We start from the raw sequence: 19,644 nt of genomic DNA on the forward strand, positions 1-19,644 counted from the left end.
TACGGCCAATATGTATGGTGAGAAATAGTTTTACATTCTATCCTGTACATACATATATGCATAGTATTTCGTCACAGGCCGAGTTGCCTAGAAGTAGATCTGTGACAGAAATCTGTGTGGAGGACGTTTATTGGGAAGCGTCCCGGGATCAGCACCTGTGGCACAGTGAAAGAAGCAGGAATGTGCAGAGAAAGTTTTGGGCTTTAATGAAGTGGCATCAAAACGCCTTGGCTGATCCCACGTTGGCTGCAGTGATCCTTCAGAATACTTTCAAACTGGGGCAAGGGAATTGGGCCTTTATACACCTGCACTGACCAGTTACTGGATACCTCTGCACCCAGGAAGAGGGCGTGACCTTGGGCAAGGAGCTCTCTTCCTGGAAAGAGTCCTGGAGAGGGACCCAGCTAAAGCTGTTGACTGCCAATCCTGCCAGCAGCTGCATGAACTAATGCTTCAGTCCCAGAGAGGGAGAATCTAGGTGGCACGTAAAAATTCACAAAACCATCCTTATCCCAATATTTTCTGTTCCATTTCATTTGTAAAAAAAAGTTTATTGTAACCCTTAAATCGATTTCACAATCCACTAATGGATCATAAATCACAGTTGAAAAAAAAAAAAAAAAAAGAAAAGAAACCTCCTTTAGAGTATATACCCAGAAATGGAATTGCTGGATTGCAGGGCATATGCATTTTCAATTTTACTAAATATTGCCAGACTACTTTCCACGGGGTCGAGCCATTTAATGTTCCCAGCAATAAAGTGTGAGAGTTCCAGTTTTCCTACAGCCTCAATAACCCATGGTGTTGTCAGATTTTTAGATGTTTGCCCATCTGATAGATGTATTACTGGGGTAATATAGTAGAGAATCTGAAAACCATCCTTTGATGAAAGGGAAAGCATTTCCAGTATTGAGGGACACCAAGACTTACTTCCTGCTGGTTTATCAACCACGAAAAGGCATGTGCATTTGCCTGATAATTGGGTAATGTTCAGTTTTTAGTCTTGCAAAATAGAAATCTCGTCTTGCAAAATCAATCTTTTAGTCTCATAATTTTTTTCGATAGCAACTGGAAAAGAGCTTAGCATAAAACAGCACAAAATAAAATATCTGTAGGTCGAAGGAGGAAATTCTATGCCTTGGCACATGGCACAGAAGATTTCATTTTCAGGTTGCCTGGGTGGTTCAGTTGGTTAAGCAATGGACTGGCTGAGGTCATGATCTTGTGGTTCTTAGAATAAGCCCTGCATCAGGCTGTCTGCTGTCAGCACAGAGCCTACTTGAAATCCTCTGTCTCTCTCTCTCTCTTTCTCTCTCTCTCTCTCTCTGTCCCCCACCTCCCTGCTTAATTGCTCTTTCTCTCAAAAAAGCATAAACATTTAAAAAAAAAAAAAGATTTCACTTTTTTTTTAAATCCCCCAGGCAGTATGGTTTGATAGAAGTTTATTGGCTCAGGAATTGTGAGGCCTGGGCTCTGATCCAGTCCAGCCATGTGATTTGGTAGCTTCACTCCACCTTCATAATCAACAGTTTCTTCATCTCTAAAATAAAGATTTTCCTATGTATTCTCCAGGAGTTTGGAATAGTGAGTTCTCATAACTGACTGATATTATGTAACAGAGAATTCAAAGAACTGGAAATCTGGAGACCTGGATTCTATTCCTAGCTCTCTTCCCACAACTGGATGTATATGATCTTAGACAAGTCACAACTTGGCAAACGGTCACTTTGGGGACCAAATGAAATGGTTAATAGATGATCCCTAAGGTTCCTTCCTGCTCACAAATCCTATGTTCTGGGTCGGAGAGACATGAAATCAATTTATGAAAGCTGACATTCTCAGAAAGCCATCATAATGTGGGTCAGATGATACATTAAAAATCCATTTCTAATTGCCTGTCCCACCTCAGTTGCAGTATAACCCAATCCATTTAGCCCTACCCTTATCCAATTGTTTTAAGTTACCTGAACTCCGCCCTTGAGATTTTCCTTGGCAAGCAACAACTCATTTTTATGACCTTTAGTATTTCAATTCTTTCTCCTAACCCTGTGGCAAACAGAGCCTAATGTATGTGATCATTAGGAGAATATGAAATGGAAGAATATTTTTCTTGTCTCTTTATAACTCCATTAATTCCCTATCCCCTTTTGGCATAGAGTTTGTTAAAAATGAGCTGTATCACCATACACTCTCTTTAGCCTGAGTCAAGGATTCTATGGCTCCACTTTATTCACACCACCTTCCAGGCAGCACAACCCAGGCCAGCAGAGGTTTGCCAGCCCTGCCCTATCATGCCATCTCTTAAAGCCTTTCTTCCATTTCAGTTCCATACATTCATACAGGAGCTTCATACCAACCTCTTTCAGTTCCCCTTTCAGTATGATTTAAAACTCTGTAAGTTATTATTATGACATCTAAATTCTATTAAATCAATCAGGCAATGTTTATTTCATTTAAAATGCTGTTAAAACAATTACAACCAAATATGAATATGAAAATATGCAGGGTTGTAAGCAGAGAACGTAGAAGAAGGATACCCATTTCTAGGAGTGAGTAAAGTGATGATGACTTTAGAGAGCCTAAAACAGCCTCAGGAGCAGCTTTGGAGAACTTTTTTGTTTTTAATTTAACTCTTTACTGTTAAAAGCCTATTTTTTCCCTCCAAATTCCAAGTAAGGTCATTGCTAGTGTTATTCTCTTCTGGATTAACTTTGCCCTTAATATAAGTACTATGGTTTGATAGAACTAATCAACCCATGCTTCTTTCTGTGCATAGTTGTAGGGGAGCCCAATCCTTATGGACTGCAGAGGCTTAACTTCTTCCTCTCAATTAAGAACTTCGTGTCCTGAATCTGAAAGTGTTCGCACTGAGAGGCTGTCTCCACAACAATGCATAGGCCCTAATGCCTTGCTCCTCTTAGATAATATCAAGACTGGACAGTGACGAACTTTTCCACCAAGAATAGAAAGAAAGGAGAGGAAGAAGCTAGCAACCTCAGACTGTGTCTGGAACAACTGATCATATTTCTTCATTAGAAAGATTAGCCTGGCAACAAAGGGAAGGTAGGGTTGTAGAGGGAAAGACAGGAGATGGGCAATCCAATGAGTTGATTCCTACAAAATTTCAGCTAAAACAGCAGCCAACAAACAAAAAAAACCCCAGAAGTACAGTTTGAACAAGGTCAGTGGGACTGGAGATTGACATGAGGAACAACAGGAACAATACAATTAATGTTAAAAAGGTGGTATCAATTGGTTTTGATGATTAAATGTTAAAGAATGAGGGTGGGGAAGAGGAATTGATTATTCACAGGTTTTGACTTTTGAGACTGGTGCATGGTGGGTACTATTCAAGAAATTAAAGAATATAGGAGAAACAGGTTTAGGGTAAAGATAATGAGTTTACCTTCAAAAACTTTGAGTTTCAGGTGCCCTTGGGACTAAGCTGTCTGGAGGCAAGTGAATATACATTCCAGAAGAACAGAAGAGAGGTGTGGACCAAAGATGTGTCTGTCTCCTGGTCTGAGGAATAACAGGGAAAACAGAAGTATTTTATGTTTAAGTGTATTTTTTTTTCAATCACAGGCGTCTCCTCTCACTTATAAAAAGAGCATCCTTGGGGCGCCTGAGTGGCTTAGTCGGTTAAGCGTCCAACTTTCGCTTAGGTCATGATCTCGTGGTTCGTGGGTTCGAGCCCCGCGTCGGGCTCTGTGCTGACAGCCAGCTCAGTGTCTGGAGCCGTTTCAGAGTCTGTCACTCCCTCTCTCTCTGACCCTCCCCTGCTCATGCTGTCTCTCTCTCTCTCCTAGAAATAAATAAAACATTAAAAAAAAAAAAAAGAGCATCCTTATGGTCTCCCCTTGCAGGATGCATGTCTGGGCCAATCAAGAAAAAGAAAAGACTTATGTTGTCTGATTTGTTCAGCTTCATGTTTCCCAAACATCCTAGCTGTAGCAACAGTGCTGAGTCCATGAGAAAAGCTGAATCATATTTCCTGCAAGTCAGCACAGATATCCATCCTTCCAAATTATTTGAACCTTTGGCCACTCCCAAAGAGAGTCAAACTGTTAGAACAATTTATGAGCATCTCTTTCATTTGTTGAGAACAATTCCAGCACATCTGTTATTTTTTTCAGCATAAAAAAAAAAAAGAAAAGCTTTTCTCTCGTGCCCCAAACAGGGATACCCTCACCTTTCACAGAAAGTCTAGATCTCTCAGGATTAGTTCAAATGTTATCTATTTGTCATTTTCCATTCCCACTATCAGAACGAATCACTCTGCTCCCCTAGTCTCCACAGCAATAATCCCACCATCTAGTGCAGGACTTCTCAGAGTATGATTTTTATTAAAGTGACACTCCTGGGAATATACCTTGTGCCTCAGAGGTACAAGGTGCTTATGTATCTCGATTTTTCCTTCTGTGCCCAGCATAGCACTCTGTATATAAAATTTGACTGATGTGGATTTGTTAAAAGTTATAAAAGTATTGTCTTATCATTTAAAGAAAATCAGGGGGCGCCTGGGTGGCTTAGTCGGTTAAGCGTCCGACTTTCACGTAGGTCATGATCTCGCGGTTTGTGGGTTTGAGCCCCGTGTCGGGCTCTGTGCTGACTGCCAGCTCAGAGCCTGGAGCCTGTTTCAGTCTGTCACTCCCTCTCTCTCTCTGACCCTCCCCTGCTCACGCTCTCTCTCTCTCTCCTAGAAATAAATAAAACATTAAAAAAAAATTAAAAAAAAAAAAAAGAAAATCAGGAGGCATAATTGGCTGTGGAAATTGACAATTAAAAAGACACACTACACGTGGAAACTAATTTGACAATAAACTATTTCTAAAAAAAAAGACACACTACATATGTGTGCAAACTTTCTTTTGCAGATCATTTGAAAAGTGAAAATTGAAATCAGAAGGACTTGTTGAAAGAGGTAAAAGCATTCACTTGAGGAGGATGTTGAGAGGTGATCATTTTCAAATTTGTGAAAAAAGTGCTGAGTCAAAGATATGACTTCTCAGCTGGCCACCAGGAGGCTAGAGACAGCACGTGGCTCAGCCTGCTGCAGCCCTCCTGTCCCTGGACACTGCTCTCAAGTATCACGTTTAGAATTTGTCGTTGACAGCATGACATTCCTTGTTATTATTCTTGTGAGTTTTTCTGATAATTTGTCATTCAAAAGTATTGCATCAGATTTATGTTTTTAAGACATCAGTTTGACCATACTGCTAATAAATTTCGGTTTGTGGATGACATACACTAGAATGTCATTCTAACACTGTTGCACAGTGAATAGAAATTTGGCAACATGTGTTCTGCTTTGAGACACATTCAAAGAGTTTCTAAAGGACCATAAATCCCTGGTGGAAGGCTTTCACACCCATAAGGAGGCCCCATGGCATAGATATCAAGACTGCTTTATAGAAGGCCCAACGTTTTCATTTAAAGACATGGGAAACTTCTGGTAGAACACTTAAAGGTGAATATATTTAACAGGTGGAAAGGATTAGGCTGTTTGGCAGCTTGAGCTTCCAGTGCTTTAAACTGTTACTAGTTTCAAAGTTTTCCTCCATGCATCTTTCAAACCATAGTATTTAAAAAGAACTTCATGAAATAACCAGACACAGTTCCAGGTGTAAAAAATAATATGATTTCAGAAATGGCATGAAGCCCAAATGTCTGAGCCACATTTTTCAATGCGGGCTGTGTCTGCATTGTTAGACTCCCAACCCAAATCACATTTAGGGTTTACGTTTGTTTAACTGTGACTATAGTGACATGCGTGGGATGTTGAGAGAACTCAAGATATGACTGGTAAGGGCTCTGAAGTACTTAAAAGCACTTCCTGAGCATACAGTCAAATACTGCTTATTGTTTCTCTGCTTTTTTTTTTTAAATATTTCTTTCAGAAAGTGTGATTTTAAAAAACCCCACAACTTCAAACATTTTCAACTTTTGTTGAGACATTTTAGAATCCCATTCTGTCCATAATATTTTAATAGGCAAATGTAATATATATATATATATAGCCAATTAAAAGAGTGCTTTCTGTTGTCCCTCAAAGGGGAATTGACTAAATAGGCTTCACAACAATTAAAACTGATGAAAGGCTAAATCTTCATCCAATAGGGAAAGAATGGGAGATTTGCAATTGGACTTCCAATTTTTTTACAGTTTTATTGAAATATAATCAACACACAGGGGACTACACTTATTTACTTATTTACTTCTGAGAGAGAGTGAGTGAGCATTTGCAAGCATGGGGGAAGGGGAAGGACAGAAAGAGAATCTTAAGCAGGCTCTATGTTCAGCATGGAGCCTGACACGGAGGGTTGCGGGGAGTGGGGGGTGGGGGGTGGGGGGTGGGTGGTGGGTGGGAGGGGTTCATCCCACAACCCTAGCTCATGACCTGAGCTGAAATCAAGAGTTGGACACTTAATTGACTGAGCCACCCAGGCACCCCTATACATATTTAAAATGTACAGCTTGGTGAGTATGACATAGGCATACACCTGTGACACCATCCTCATAGTTTAGATAGTGGACATATCTATCATGCCCCAAAATTCCTTGTGGCCCTTTATACCATAATCTCTCCTTTGTAATCACTGACTGGCCTATAGCCATTGCTTCATGTTGAGGATAAAAACACTGTGGGTGACATGGGCAGCAGGAGGAAGGATCCATCCTGGCAAAGATATTTAGGCTTTGGTTTAATGGAGTTAAAATGCTGCATATAGAACGTGCTTAAAAAATAAAGTTACTGACTTACAGTATTTTCAGGTCAAAAACAATCTTGATCTTTTGATCTTTATAACTTTATCAAATGTTTGATTATTTGAAATGTGGCAAAGACTTGCTTCCTTCTTTCTTGCCCTTTTCTAAACCATTCCTCACAGAAGAGTGATTTTTAAAATTAAATTTACTCAGAGCTGGAATCACTTCTTTTTTAATGAAAATTAATAGCATCAATTAAATATGTGTTTAGAGTAGTTGTACATAAAAGGAAGGGCACATTGTCTGGGCCATTTTGGAGTGAACGTTTACAACACTATAGAGCGCATTTTATGGTCAGAGAACACAACTTTTCAGGCTAAATATTAATTAATTAGTGCTTATTATTATTATGTGTTAGGCAGCTGAGCTAAAAACTTAACACTAATCCTTATTTCTTGAGTGGTGGTTTCTAAATTTACATGGAATGGTCCATTGAACCCTTCCATGGGAGCAAACAATTCTACGGATCACCAAGGCCATTTGCCATTTTGGGAGGAGAACTTGGCAGATACCTCTAAAAAAATACACGTTTTAGAAAGTAGAATAGGAGTTATTATTTACTGGGTAGAGTTTCAGTTTGGGATGATGAAAAAGTTCTGGAGATGGATGATGGTCATCCATCATCCATGGTCATCCATGGATGTACAGCAGTGTGAATGTACTTCATGCCACTAAATTGTACACTTAGAAATGGTTAAAATAGTAAATTTTATGTTATGTATAGCTTGTCCATATAAAAAGACAATAATTCATGTCTTGATAGCAAATTTCATCAGAAAGTGCACAGCTAGGCACTTAAAATACATTTGGAAATACAACATCAAGAAACTACACACTTATGGGGGTATTTGGCTGGCTTAGTCAATGGAGCATGAGACTCCTGATCTCAGGGTTGTAATTTTGAGCCCCATGTTGGGGGCAGGGATTACTTAAAAATAAAATGTTAAGAAAAAAAAGAACTACACACTTATAACAGTACATGTTATTATTCTTAGTAGCACATTGTACAAAAATGGTTAAGAATGACTGATTTGGATTACTGCTTGCAATGAAAACAAACACCACTAAATGTACTTCTCAAATAGCACTGATTAGGCAACTTTAAATGACACTAACATGACATGCAAAACACTTAGAAACAACTCACATTATTTAAAAATTTTCAGTGAATGTAGTATTTTTCTGTATAGAGTCTTATGTGATGCTCACACATTTTTAATTAGCAAACTGAAGATCAGAGCATATAATGTGGCCAACTTAGTGTTGAACAGGTTCAACCTCAGGTTCTTTTTGTTTTGTTTTACTTGATAGGCAGTTCTTTGGCTCATTATGTTGCCTGAAATATGGACATGCCTAAAATATAGACATGGATGTCACACCGCAAACATCACTGTTTCCGACTTCCTTGCTCTAATGGCTTTCAGTTGCAATTATAATAAAATCTGATGTCGTTTCTGTATTTTCCTAGGCACTGGGGAAATGGGCCCTCAATCACCTCTCCAGGATCATTCCAGGTTTCTCTCTATACCTTGGATTCCCCAGCACCAAAGGCACTACTCAGTTCTAATAGCCAGGCTCCTTATTACCACAGATCCTTTGCACATCCATTCCTTCTGCCTCAGTTTTCCAGGACATTTCTCACATTACTGACTCCTTATCCCTCAGATGAGCCTTTCCTGACCACTCTGTTGTTGCTGTTTTTAATTTATCCCACTATTTGCTCTCCCAGATTTCTGTCCATAACCTTGATACATGTTTTCCCCCAAAATGTGTGAATTATTGTCCCTTCTTTTCCCACTAGTCTGTCAGTTCGATGAAAGCAGGCCTTTTTCTGTTTCCCTCTACACTTTGTCCGCTCAGCATTGTTTGCATTTCAACGAATGTTTGTTGACTGACTGAAAGAATACAACGGAAGAAATGGAGATAGGAAAGGAATTAATGCTTATTCTGCACAATTTAGAAGTTGATTCGAAACCAAAGGGACTTTCAGGGTCCTATTTCTTTTTTCATTTGACCATGGAATAGTATCTAACACTCACTGAGTACCTACTTTCAGGCACTACTCTAAGTCTGACATGTATTATACAATTTAACCCTCAGAGCAACCCCTGTGACGGTAATCAACCCTCATCACTCTCATTTCTCAGGCAATTTGCCAACAACCACTAATGGTGGAGACAGGTTTAAGTAGGCCATATCCCATTAATCCAATGTAATCGACACCGCCTTCGGTCAACAATAGATGTTTTATCAACGTACATTTCAGAGAACCCCCTTGAATTCCCCCATTTTACCTGACCTTCAGTATCTTGGGATCGAAACCTACTAGGTGGTTGCTAAACCTTCGGGGGGTTTCCTGGGGGAACCTGAGAGCCCTTGCTGCAGGGGCGGCCGCTCAGACAGTCGTGCCTAGCTCTGGCTAGGCAATGTCAGGACTCGAGGGGCCGCTGGGGAGGAAGGAGGAAACAGGTCGCTGGGCCCAAGACAGATCCCTGACGCTCCGGGTGGTGAAAGGGGGAGGGAAGGTGTGTGTCACCCACGCCCGCCTCGGGCTTGGGATCTCCCGACCGCAGGGGGAACCAGCGCGCATTTCCCCAACTACTGCTCGCGTCACGGGTGAGCGCGACTCAGCCCCGCCCAACTTCTCCGCCCATCTGAGCGGCAGGCACTAGGACCCCGACGAACCTCAACCCGGCCTTGCTCCGCCCCCTCGGGCTGGGCCTGGATCTCGATTGGCGCTTGTGGGCCGCGATCCCCGCCCCCGCCGCTCCGTCACTGCCAAGATGGCACCGGTCGCCGCGGCGGCGGCCGCGGCGGCTGGAGCCAGAGAAGGAGGCGGAGGCAGCAGCGGCTGTGAGGGGAGGGGGAGTCCCGTCTGACTGAGACGGCAGGCCTGGGCGGGCGGGGGTGCCGCGCAGGGCGGAGCGCCGGGCTGGGGATGAGCTAAGCGGGTTCAGAGCTCCGCGGCATTCAGCCCCTCGTGTCCCGCCGCCGTCGGGAGGGGACAGTGCACCACTCTCCAAGCTCGACCCGTTGCTCGCGCTGGAGCCAGCGGTGAGGTGAGTGCGGGGGTAGCGGCGCGGACAGCAGCTGTATGTGGAGCTGTCACGGCCCGGAGCGGTGACAGCGGTGGTCGTGGGAGCGGGGTCGGCCGGGCTCGGAGAGGTGGCAAGGATAGCCGCGACCTCCGCCCGGGGGCGTCTCAGAGCCTGGCCGTCCTCCGCGGGCTAGGTCCGCTCCGGGATGGCACGGCGGTGCTGAGAGTAGCGCCCGCACCTCTGTGTTGGACGCATCGGGGGCTCTGGTGTTTTCATTCCAGATTTTCTATTCCGGGCGGGCTTGGGGCTCCTGTTGTTGGGAGGTGGGGGTGGGGTGGGGGCGGGGGCGGTGAGAGGGGAGGTCCTGGAACTCGGATTTTGACAAGCCCGTTACGTAAGACGGAGGTGGCCTTCCGGAATCCCACCTGCTTGATATTTAAACAGGCGGCAGCGGGAGCTTGGCGGGGCCCCAGAGGCCCAGTTTTCCTCCTGGGGGTCTGCTTAGGTAACCCCGGCCAGCGTGGGCCGGGTTAGCGTTCAAGTTGGTCAGTTGCTTTTTTTTTTTTTTCTTTTTTTTTGGGGGGGGAGGGGGGTAAACGTTCCTGGTCGCCACCATTCCCTTTGAAGTTTATCGCTTTCGGGGCAGGGGAGGGCGGGGGGAAGAAAAAAGCTTGTGACCTAAAACTGGGTCGCAGCGACAGCTTTTCATTATCGTGCTTTTAAATGACAGATGTGCTGGAAGATTTTTGTTATTGCTCCAGAGTGCTTTTAATTCAAACGTATGGTTACGCCTGAAGGCTTAGAGAAGGGTTTTTGTCTTACAGGACAGTTATTTGTTGTTTGCAACAGCAGGACAGGCATCAGTCAACAGGCATGTTATTTATTTGAGGAGATAACGCGTGTCAGCCAGCTAGAGACTCGTGAGGACAGAAATTGTATTGCTCCGTGAATATGTTATTCTTTAAAATGCGTTATACGTTAAAGAAAATAATAGCCCAAGTGTAAAAGAAACAATTTTACAAGATTGTAAGCTGTTTGGCGTATATAGTCTCTATTTTTTGCTTGCAGTAGTTTACCTCTTCTAGTCTTGGGGAAAGGAGGCAGAGACACCTGTAAACAGCATTTCCTAGGTTACATTCATCTATTGTAGTACATTTGAGATTCTTGTAAAAAGTAGTCTCTGGGAGACCTAAGGTTAGGTAATAAGTAAGGACTCTTGGGCAAGTTATTCAGTTTATGTTTAGAGCAGATAGTTCTGGGATTCAGCTTTTGAAAATGTAAGTATACAGAATTTCTGAGCTATTTGAACCCTGGTTGAACTTATAATGAAACAGAACATTGTGTTTGGCTTCTTTTATGGGAACTCTGTTTTGTTTTGGCCAGAATTAGACATTTCGGGCAACAATTACTTCATTTTCACAATTTCCCTTTGAATTGCACCTCTTAGTAGGAGTCCAGAATAGCATATATCCTCCTCCTTATCGTCATTATATATGCTGTATCTTACATAATTTTCTTTTTCTGAATGAATAAACATAGACTTAATTCACTGTAGAATTTTTAAAGAATGTACTTTTTAGGAAAATTAATTGATCTTGACACCAGCCCAATAGAAATAAATATGAGTAAATTTTTGTCTGAGTATTAAATTTATGTACACAAATTTGCACTTTTGAAAATTGGTGAAGCGATATAAATTTTTTGTTTGTGCAAGAGAGCCAGGAAGCTGATGCTGATTTGTTCTGAACTTTTCCACATGAATTACCACTGGCTTAAATAGTTATTGATTCTTAAGCTCCTGGAGCTGTTGGCCTATTTATGGCAACTTGAATAATATTTGGAATAATTGGGAAGCTATAAGAGGGAATAGAGTATATGACATTTATTAATTCATTCAAAAATAATAAAAGTCATGGCAGAATTATAAAAGAAAACTTATTTTTTACAGTGAGTGATATTATTTCCACTATCTTTTTTGTTTGCAGAATTTTTCTTAGCCATCTACTTACTGTGGAAACTTGGATTTAAGAACTGATAAAGATAGAGATGTATATTACAAATTTTATTATTATTTCTATTTAAGTGGATGGCTCATTATTCCAAGTGGAAAACAACAGTGGCTACAGCAGGAAAATTGAGTTGTTATTCTCGTCCTCTCTGATGTCAGAGACTTATCGTGGGACTTTCCTCTTGCTTACTAGATGTGAAGATGAGAGTGACTGAAGGAAAGTTGATAAAAATTTCTTCTTTAATACCTTAGATTATTGATCATTGCTCAATAGAATTTGTGAATTGGGGGAAATGAAGCACTCTACTCTTTATTACTGTACATCACAGTAGTAACTTTGAATTCTAAAACAGCGGAGTAGAACTTTACACTAAAAAGGATTAATTTATATAGTTTGTTACCATAATGGTGAAAAATTTATAGTAGTCAAAATGCCGTAATTAGAGGAATAGTGAAACTAATGATAATCCATGCAGTTATTAAAGTCACGTTTTTGGAAATATTTACTGGCATGAGAAAGTACAATATAATGTTGAAAAAAATCAGAATATAAAGGATATACTTTGTTATTATTTATAACATATCATATACATATGGCAAAATGATTGGCAGGAAATAAATATTTTAGTAAAATATTAAAAGATGTCTGGATGATGGGATTGTAGGTGATTTTTATTTTTGTGTTTATACTTTTTTCTGTCTTCTGAATAGTATTACTCTAATAATCACAAAAGTGACATTAAAATATTTTCAAGGGTCATAGGAGAAAATCCTGAAACTCCCACATAACCACTGTTCCAATAGACTGTCTCATGATTCATCATTAGAAAACTAACTCAAAATATGGTGCTTATGCAGTACACAGTAATGGAAGGAGCTAATAATTTAGGTGAAGGCACTCCTCTGGTTACCAGCACCAACTTGATAGTGATTTTACATATGTAGATGCTTATATTAATGCACATTGTTACTGTCCAACCTTTCTAAGTGGATCTTACACCCAAACTGTTTTATATTGGCAGTGCCACCTATTGATGGACTGCTTGACTCCATCTTTTCCTCTGTACCCCAGCAGTCAGTAGGCAACGGCTTTTGAATGTTTATGAGATGCCGAGTGTTTTGCTAGTCACTGAAAGAAGATACAGAGGTGAATGAAGCATGATTTCTGTCCTCAGACTCTGGTTGAGAACCTTTCTTTTCTTCTTGGGCCGTCATTGCATGCTGTGTACTCTGCTTTTCCAGTATCTTTTTCCTGGTGCTCATATCCTCTTTTAACTTTCTTTATGGGAAAATCTATTTTGAGTTCAAAACAACCAATTTAGACATAAAGTTTTGGAGCATTACTTGATTGTATGCTGGAGAATTTTACATTCAGAAAGGCCACATGTATGTTCATCTATGGCCGTTACTGTTATTTTTAAAGAGTACAACAGTTTCTTAGTACCTACTTGCTTCCTTCTTTTAAAAAGCATAAACAAGTTAAGACCAACAGAGAGAAGAGATAAACTTTCAAGAAAAAAAGGTGGAGAGATATCAAGGGAGTTTTCCTATTGGTGTTATACTTTATTTTCACTGAGAATAGTCATCAAAATATATAGTAAGAGATACTATTTCTGGTATGCTTTTAGTATCTCTTTGGATCCATATAAAAATGCATTTTCCATATACATACATACATAAACTCACAGTTTAGCTGTTTTCATTTCCAAATAAAAGCTGAAATAGGGAGATTGGAAATTTCTTAGATTTCTTTTTATTTTTCCTGTAATATTGTATAGATGAGACATTATTGTTTTTGAAAAGCTTTAAAAATATGGGGGCGCCTGGGTGGCTCAGTCAGTTGAGCGTCCGACTTCGGCCCAGGTTATGATCTCACAGTTTGTGGGTTCGAGCTCTGCATCAGGCTCTGTGCTGACAGCTAGCTCAGAGCCTGGAGCCTGCTTCGGATTCTGTATCTCCCTGTCTCTCTGCCCCTCCCCTGCTCATGCTGTCTCTCTCTTTCTCTCTCTCAGAAATAAATTTTAAAAACATTAAAAATTTTTAAAAATATATAGAAAGTCACCCAAAAAAACTGGTAAGCACACATATATTCACAGTAAAAAATGTTAACATTTTTTCTTTTTTGCTTCAGAGATATATATATATATATATTTATTAAGAGTATTTATTTATTTTGAGAGACAGAGAGATTGAGAATGTGAGCAAGCAGGGGAGGGGCAGAGAGGGAGAGCGAGAGAATCCCAAGCAGGCACATCACTGACAATGCAGAGCCCACCTTGGGGCTCAGACTCAATGAACCACAAGATTATGACCTGAACTGAAATCAAGAGTTGTACCTTAACCCACTGAGCCAACCAGGTGCCCCCAGATGTAATTTTAATATAAAAGATTTATGTATATCATAGTTACTACACTGAATACTAACGGAGCAGGTGGAACTTGCTTTTGTTGTACTTGAACACTGCTGATCAGGTTAAATCTTTTTTCTCCTCAGTTTCATCCTCTCTGCCTCTCTCTTCATATCCCCTCCCAGAGGCAATTGTTATAATAAATTTGATGTGTATCCTTCCATTTTACCTTTTAATAAACTCCTTATGTGAACGGTACCTGGCATTGTTTTCAATGCTTTCAATGCTTTTGAAGAGCTGTGGGCATTGGAGCCGTACTCCCTTGGTTTAATCTTGACTGCTACTTAAAAGTTTTGTGACTTTAGGGGTGCCTGGGTGGCTTAGTTGGTTAAGCGTCCGACTTTCGCTTAGGTCATGATCTCGCGGCTCGTGGGTTTGAGCCCCGCGTCGGGCTCTGTGCTGACTGCCAGCTCAGAGCCTGGAGTCTATTTCAGAGTCTGTATCTCCCTCTCTCTCTGACCCTCCACTGCTCACGCTGTCTCTCTCTCTCCTAGAAATAAATAAAACATTAAAAAAAAAAAACTTTTGTGACTTTAGGCAAAAAAAGTTTTTGACCTTAGGCAGATTTTAAAATCTTTCCATGTCTCTGTGTCCTCATCTTTCAAATAGGGATAATGGATCTGCCTACCTCACAAAGTTGTTGTGGAAAGCAAGTAGGTCTATTTATATAAAGTGCTTAAAACTGTGCCTGGCATTTATTTTTTTTTAAATATAACGTAAATAGCTGTTAATATGATTTTATTGTGGTATACTTATTTTGAAACTTGCTTTTTAAATTTTTACCCTTCTCCCCCATCCTTGTCAGCCCTATAGGTCTAGCTCACTTATGTTGACTGGTGTGTAGTATTCCATTAAATGAATATACTGCAATTTATCATTTACTCTGTTGATGAGCATTTAGATTGCTTTTTATTTTTGATGTATTATACAGTGCCTCATGAACATCCTACTGTCTTCTAAAGCACATACCAGAATTTCTCCAAGTCATATACCTAATTGTCAAATCGCTGGGTCTTAGGATATAAGCATCTTTCCCTGTATGGGATATTTATGGGATATTGACAAATAATTTCTGTTCCTCCATATCCTTACCAACATTTAATGTTATCAGACTTTTGATTTTTTCTAATCTAATTGGTGTGAAATGGCATTTCATTTTCTGTTTTTATTTTCTTTCATCTTTTCTTATGTATGAGCATTTTTAGTTATCTCTTAAGTGATTTACCTATATCTGTCCTTTATGCATTTTCTTTTGGGTTGTCTTTTTTTTTCGTAGGAGGTTTTTTGGTTTGTTTTTAAAAATATTCAAGATAGTTACAAATGTTAGTGAAGTTTGTTTGTTGGTAAAGTTTGTTTTTATTTGGTTTTTGAAGTTTCTAAATTTTAAAAATAATGACCATTAAGGACCCAGTGTTTGTGAATTTTATACTATAATATATTATAATTAGTGACCTTTCCAATGTATTTTCTTAAAATATGTAGCTACATTCTTCTCCTTCTGATACTATGGGAAATGTTTCAGCAACAAACTGTAAATATATTTTGCCTAAAACTATTTAAACTTTTTGGACCTCAAAACCCAGGTGAAATTTTTACTAATATTACTGCCACAATTTTTCTTTAATCCAAAATATGAGTCCTGCTTAGAGGAGAGTGTTCTGCTCCTAAAGTGCATACCAACTAAGAAATAAAAATGTACACAAGTCAAATGACTAAGTAGGCACTTAGGTGTACGATATTATAAACTATTCATCAATATTGAGATTGCTTTGTACAGTACTAATTGTATTTCTATTTCTTTCCAACCTATTATACATGACTTAAAGGACTAAAATCAGTCTGGTTAAGAGAATAAGTTCCCTATTATTACTATTATTTTAAATAAACTTTATTTTATTTTATTTTTAAAAATTTTTTAATGTTTTACTTATTGCTGAAAGAGAGAGAGAGAAAGCGTGAGCAGGGGAGGATCAGAGAGAAAGGGAGACACAGAATCTGAAGCAGGTTCCAGGCTCTGAGCTAGCTGTTAGCACAGAGCCTGATGCAGGGCTCGAACCCACGAACTGTGAGATCATGACCTGAGCTGAAGTCGGACGCTTGACTGACTGAGCCACCAAGGCGCCCCTAAGTAAACTTAATTTTAGAGTAATTTTATATTTACAGAAAAGTTGCAGGGAGTTACCATATACCCTGTACCCAGTTTCCCTTGTTAATATTTGACATTTCTATGTTACATTTGTTACAACCAAGGAACCAACATTGGAACATTACTATTAACTAAAGTCTGTATGTTACCCCAATTCATTAGTTTTCACCTAATGTCCTTTCTGAGTTCCAGAAAACACAGTACATTTATTTGCCCTATGTCCTTTGGCTCCTGGGCTGTAACAGTTTCTCAGATTTTCCATGTTTTTGATGGCCTTGACAGATTTGAGGAGTTTGGGTCAGATATTTTGTAGAAGGTTACCCCAGATTGGGTTTGTCTGATATTTTTCTCAGTGTTAGACTGAGGTATAAGTTTGGGGTTAGGATGACCACGGGGTAAAATGCCAATCTAATTACATCATCTCAAGGGTACATACTATCAATATAGCTTAGCACTGATATTTTAAATTTTTTTATTTTTAAAAAAATGTTTACTGATTTTGAGAGAAAGAATGTGCTCATACGTGCTGGGGAGTAGCAGAGAGACAGAGAGAGAAATTCCAAGCAGACTCTGCTTGATGCTGGTGCTCATTCTCATGACCTGGAGATCAGGACCTAAGCTTGTATCAGGAGTCTTGGATGCTCAACCGACTGAGCCACCCTGGTGCCCCTGCACTGATATTTTTAACCTCAGTTACCTGGTTGAGGCAGTATTGCCAAGTTTCTTTCCTGTATACTTTTCCCGTACTCTACTTTTTGGAAATAAGTCACTTGTGGAAGCCATATTTAGTTGGGTGGGGAATTGAGTTCCAACTCCTTGAAGGGGAAATACCTGCAGAATCATGTGGAATTCTTCTATAACGGAGGTTTTTCCCTTTTCCCCCATTATTTTTTGTTCAATCCATATGTACTCCTGGATATTCATTTTGTAACTTTGGGTTATGATCCTCTACTATTTTATGTTATTGCTTAAATTGCTCTGCCTCTTTCAGGATAGTTCCTGTGACCAATAGGATATACCCTATATTTATTTATTTTTTAGCACTTCTTTACTTTCTAAAGGCACTACAAACAATGTGCTCCAAACTCATCTTGTGTATTCCCTGTGTCAGTCCTCCAGTCAACCATTTCTCCAAAGTTCCCTGGTTAATTCTATTAGAGAATGATACTAGAAAACAAGATCTGGTTCTGAGTGTGCTCATTGCTGCCAGAGATAATTGCTTTTAGGCTTTCTCAGTGCATACACCTAGGAAATGTATGTATGAATATTAATCCACATATACAAACATACAGCTGGTTTTTTGTTGTTGTTTTTAATCTGTCTGAAGCCAAACATGAGTTTCTACTGTTACCTTTGACTATATTTCAGTGCCGTCTGGTTCACCCTAGCTCTACCCTCTTGTTTAGCTGTAACCTCCCTCTCAAAAAGTAAAAAACCTGACTCTTGCCATTTTCTGCCCATTTACTTATTTGGTCAGTCCTGTCATACATGTACAACAGAAACAACTGTGCCAACTAGTGCAGTTCTTTTTTTTATGTTTTTATTTATTTTGAGAGAGGGTAAGATTGCGTGTACAAGTAGGGAAGGGCAGAGAGAGAGAGAGAGAGGAGAAGTGCGTCCTGTAACTACAGCAGTTTTATGTACAGTTCTTTTCGTCTTTACTCTTAGGGTTTCCAGTCAAAACACTGTTTTCCAAAGTTACTGATGTCAGAACTTTTCAGAACCATTTTTCCCCATCTTACATATTTTAATTTTACTTTTTATAAATTAGTCTAAATTACATAGTAATTACATCTTACCAAAAGTTTATCAAAACTCAGGGGCATCTGGGTGGCTCAGTCAATTGAATGTCCGACTTCAGCTCATGTCATGATCTCCCAGCTCATGAATTCAGACCCCACATAGAGCTCTCTGCTGTCAGTGCAGAGCCCACTTCGGATCCTCTGTCCCCCTCTCTGCCTGCCTTTCCCCAAGTTGTGCTTTCACTCAATAAGTAAACATTTTAAAAAACTTATCAAAATTTAAAAAGTTAACAAAATGTCCCTTGCTTAATTATAAACCCTTCATTTTGTATGGCTATTCCCCCCCCCCCCCCCCCCCNGGCCAAAAAAAAAAAAATCCCATCTCTGAAAGTAATATTTTTTGATCTTTAGTCAGAAAAGTACTCCTTCATTTGGTTATTAGTTGACATCTTGATGATTTGGACTGAGAGTTTTTGTAGCTTCAAATATTTTTAATAGCACATGTTGAGATGTGCCATTAATTGAAGCTTTGGAGATGATTGCAAGCAAACAATTAAATAATTGAGTACTCAGAATGTACCTGTATTCTTACAGTAATTTTATGCAGATTAACACATTTAATTCCCTCAAGAAGCCTATGAGATAAGTACTTTATTATTTTTCCTTTTTTAAAGATGAGGAAATTAATGTAGCACCTGGATGGCTCAGTCGGTTAAGCTGCCGACTCCAGCTCAGGTCATGATCTCACAGCTTGTTGGGTTCTAGCCCCACGTCTGGCTTTGTGCTGACAGCTCAGAGCCTGGAGCCTGCTTCAGATTCTGTGTCTCCCTCTCTCACTGCCCCTCCCCCATTCATGCTTTGTTTCTCTCTGTCTCAATAATAAATAAACATAAATAAACATTAAAAAAAAAAGATGAGGAAATTAAGACACCAAGCAATGAAGCAACTTGTCACCCTCCAACGTCACATGGCTATTAGCGGCAGAGCCAGAATTTGAGGGCAGCCAGGCTGACTGTGGAGACTGCATTTTCTATCACTTTGCCGCATTACCTCTAATTAAACAAGAGAGTGGAAATAATGATAAGTTATAAAGGAAGTCAACCAGGATGAGAGGGGAAAATGACTGAAAGAGGGTTCTTCCTCCAGAAGTCCTTTCTTAGGAGATGATACTGACAGATGAGAGAGTCAGTTATGTGAAGAGCTGAAGAAAGAGGGATACTTGTGGGAGAGCGTCAGGTGCAAAGCCTTCCAGTACGATGGAGTTTGGGATGAGAACAGAAAGGCACTCAGTGTGGCTAAGTGTAGTGAGCAAGTGTGAAAAATAATAATCAGGGGCGCCTGGGTGGCTTAGTCGGTTAAGCGTCCGACTTTCGCTTAGGTCATGATCTCACGGTTCATGGGTTCAAGCCCCACGTCAGGCTCTGTGCTGACTGCCAGCTCAGAGCCTGCAGCCTGTTTCAGTCTGTGACTCCCTCTCTCTCTGACCCTCCCCTGCTCACGCTGTCTCTCTCTCCTAGAAATAAATAAAACATTT

At 40.0% G+C, this 19,644-nt stretch overlaps 1 protein-coding gene across 4 annotated transcripts in view; it reads left to right on the forward strand.

The window, feature by feature from the left end:
* Positions 1 to 9,674: 9,674 nt before the first annotated feature.
* The window catches only part of DENND4A (DENN domain containing 4A), a 134,270-nt gene continuing 124,300 nt past the window's right edge, over positions 9,675 to 19,644 (forward strand). For all 4 annotated transcript variants that reach the window (XM_039219145.1, XM_039219153.1, XM_039219160.1 and 1 more), the window contains exon 1: positions 9,675 to 9,827. The gene's annotated coding sequence lies outside the window, so the exon portion shown is untranslated. The remainder of the gene's footprint in view (positions 9,828 to 19,644) is intronic.

This window comes from Hyaena hyaena, unplaced genomic scaffold (genome assembly GCF_003009895.1).
Source record: "Hyaena hyaena isolate Hyena2069 unplaced genomic scaffold, ASM300989v1 scaffold_15, whole genome shotgun sequence".
In the NCBI taxonomy this organism is placed as follows: domain Eukaryota; kingdom Metazoa; phylum Chordata; class Mammalia; order Carnivora; family Hyaenidae; genus Hyaena; species Hyaena hyaena.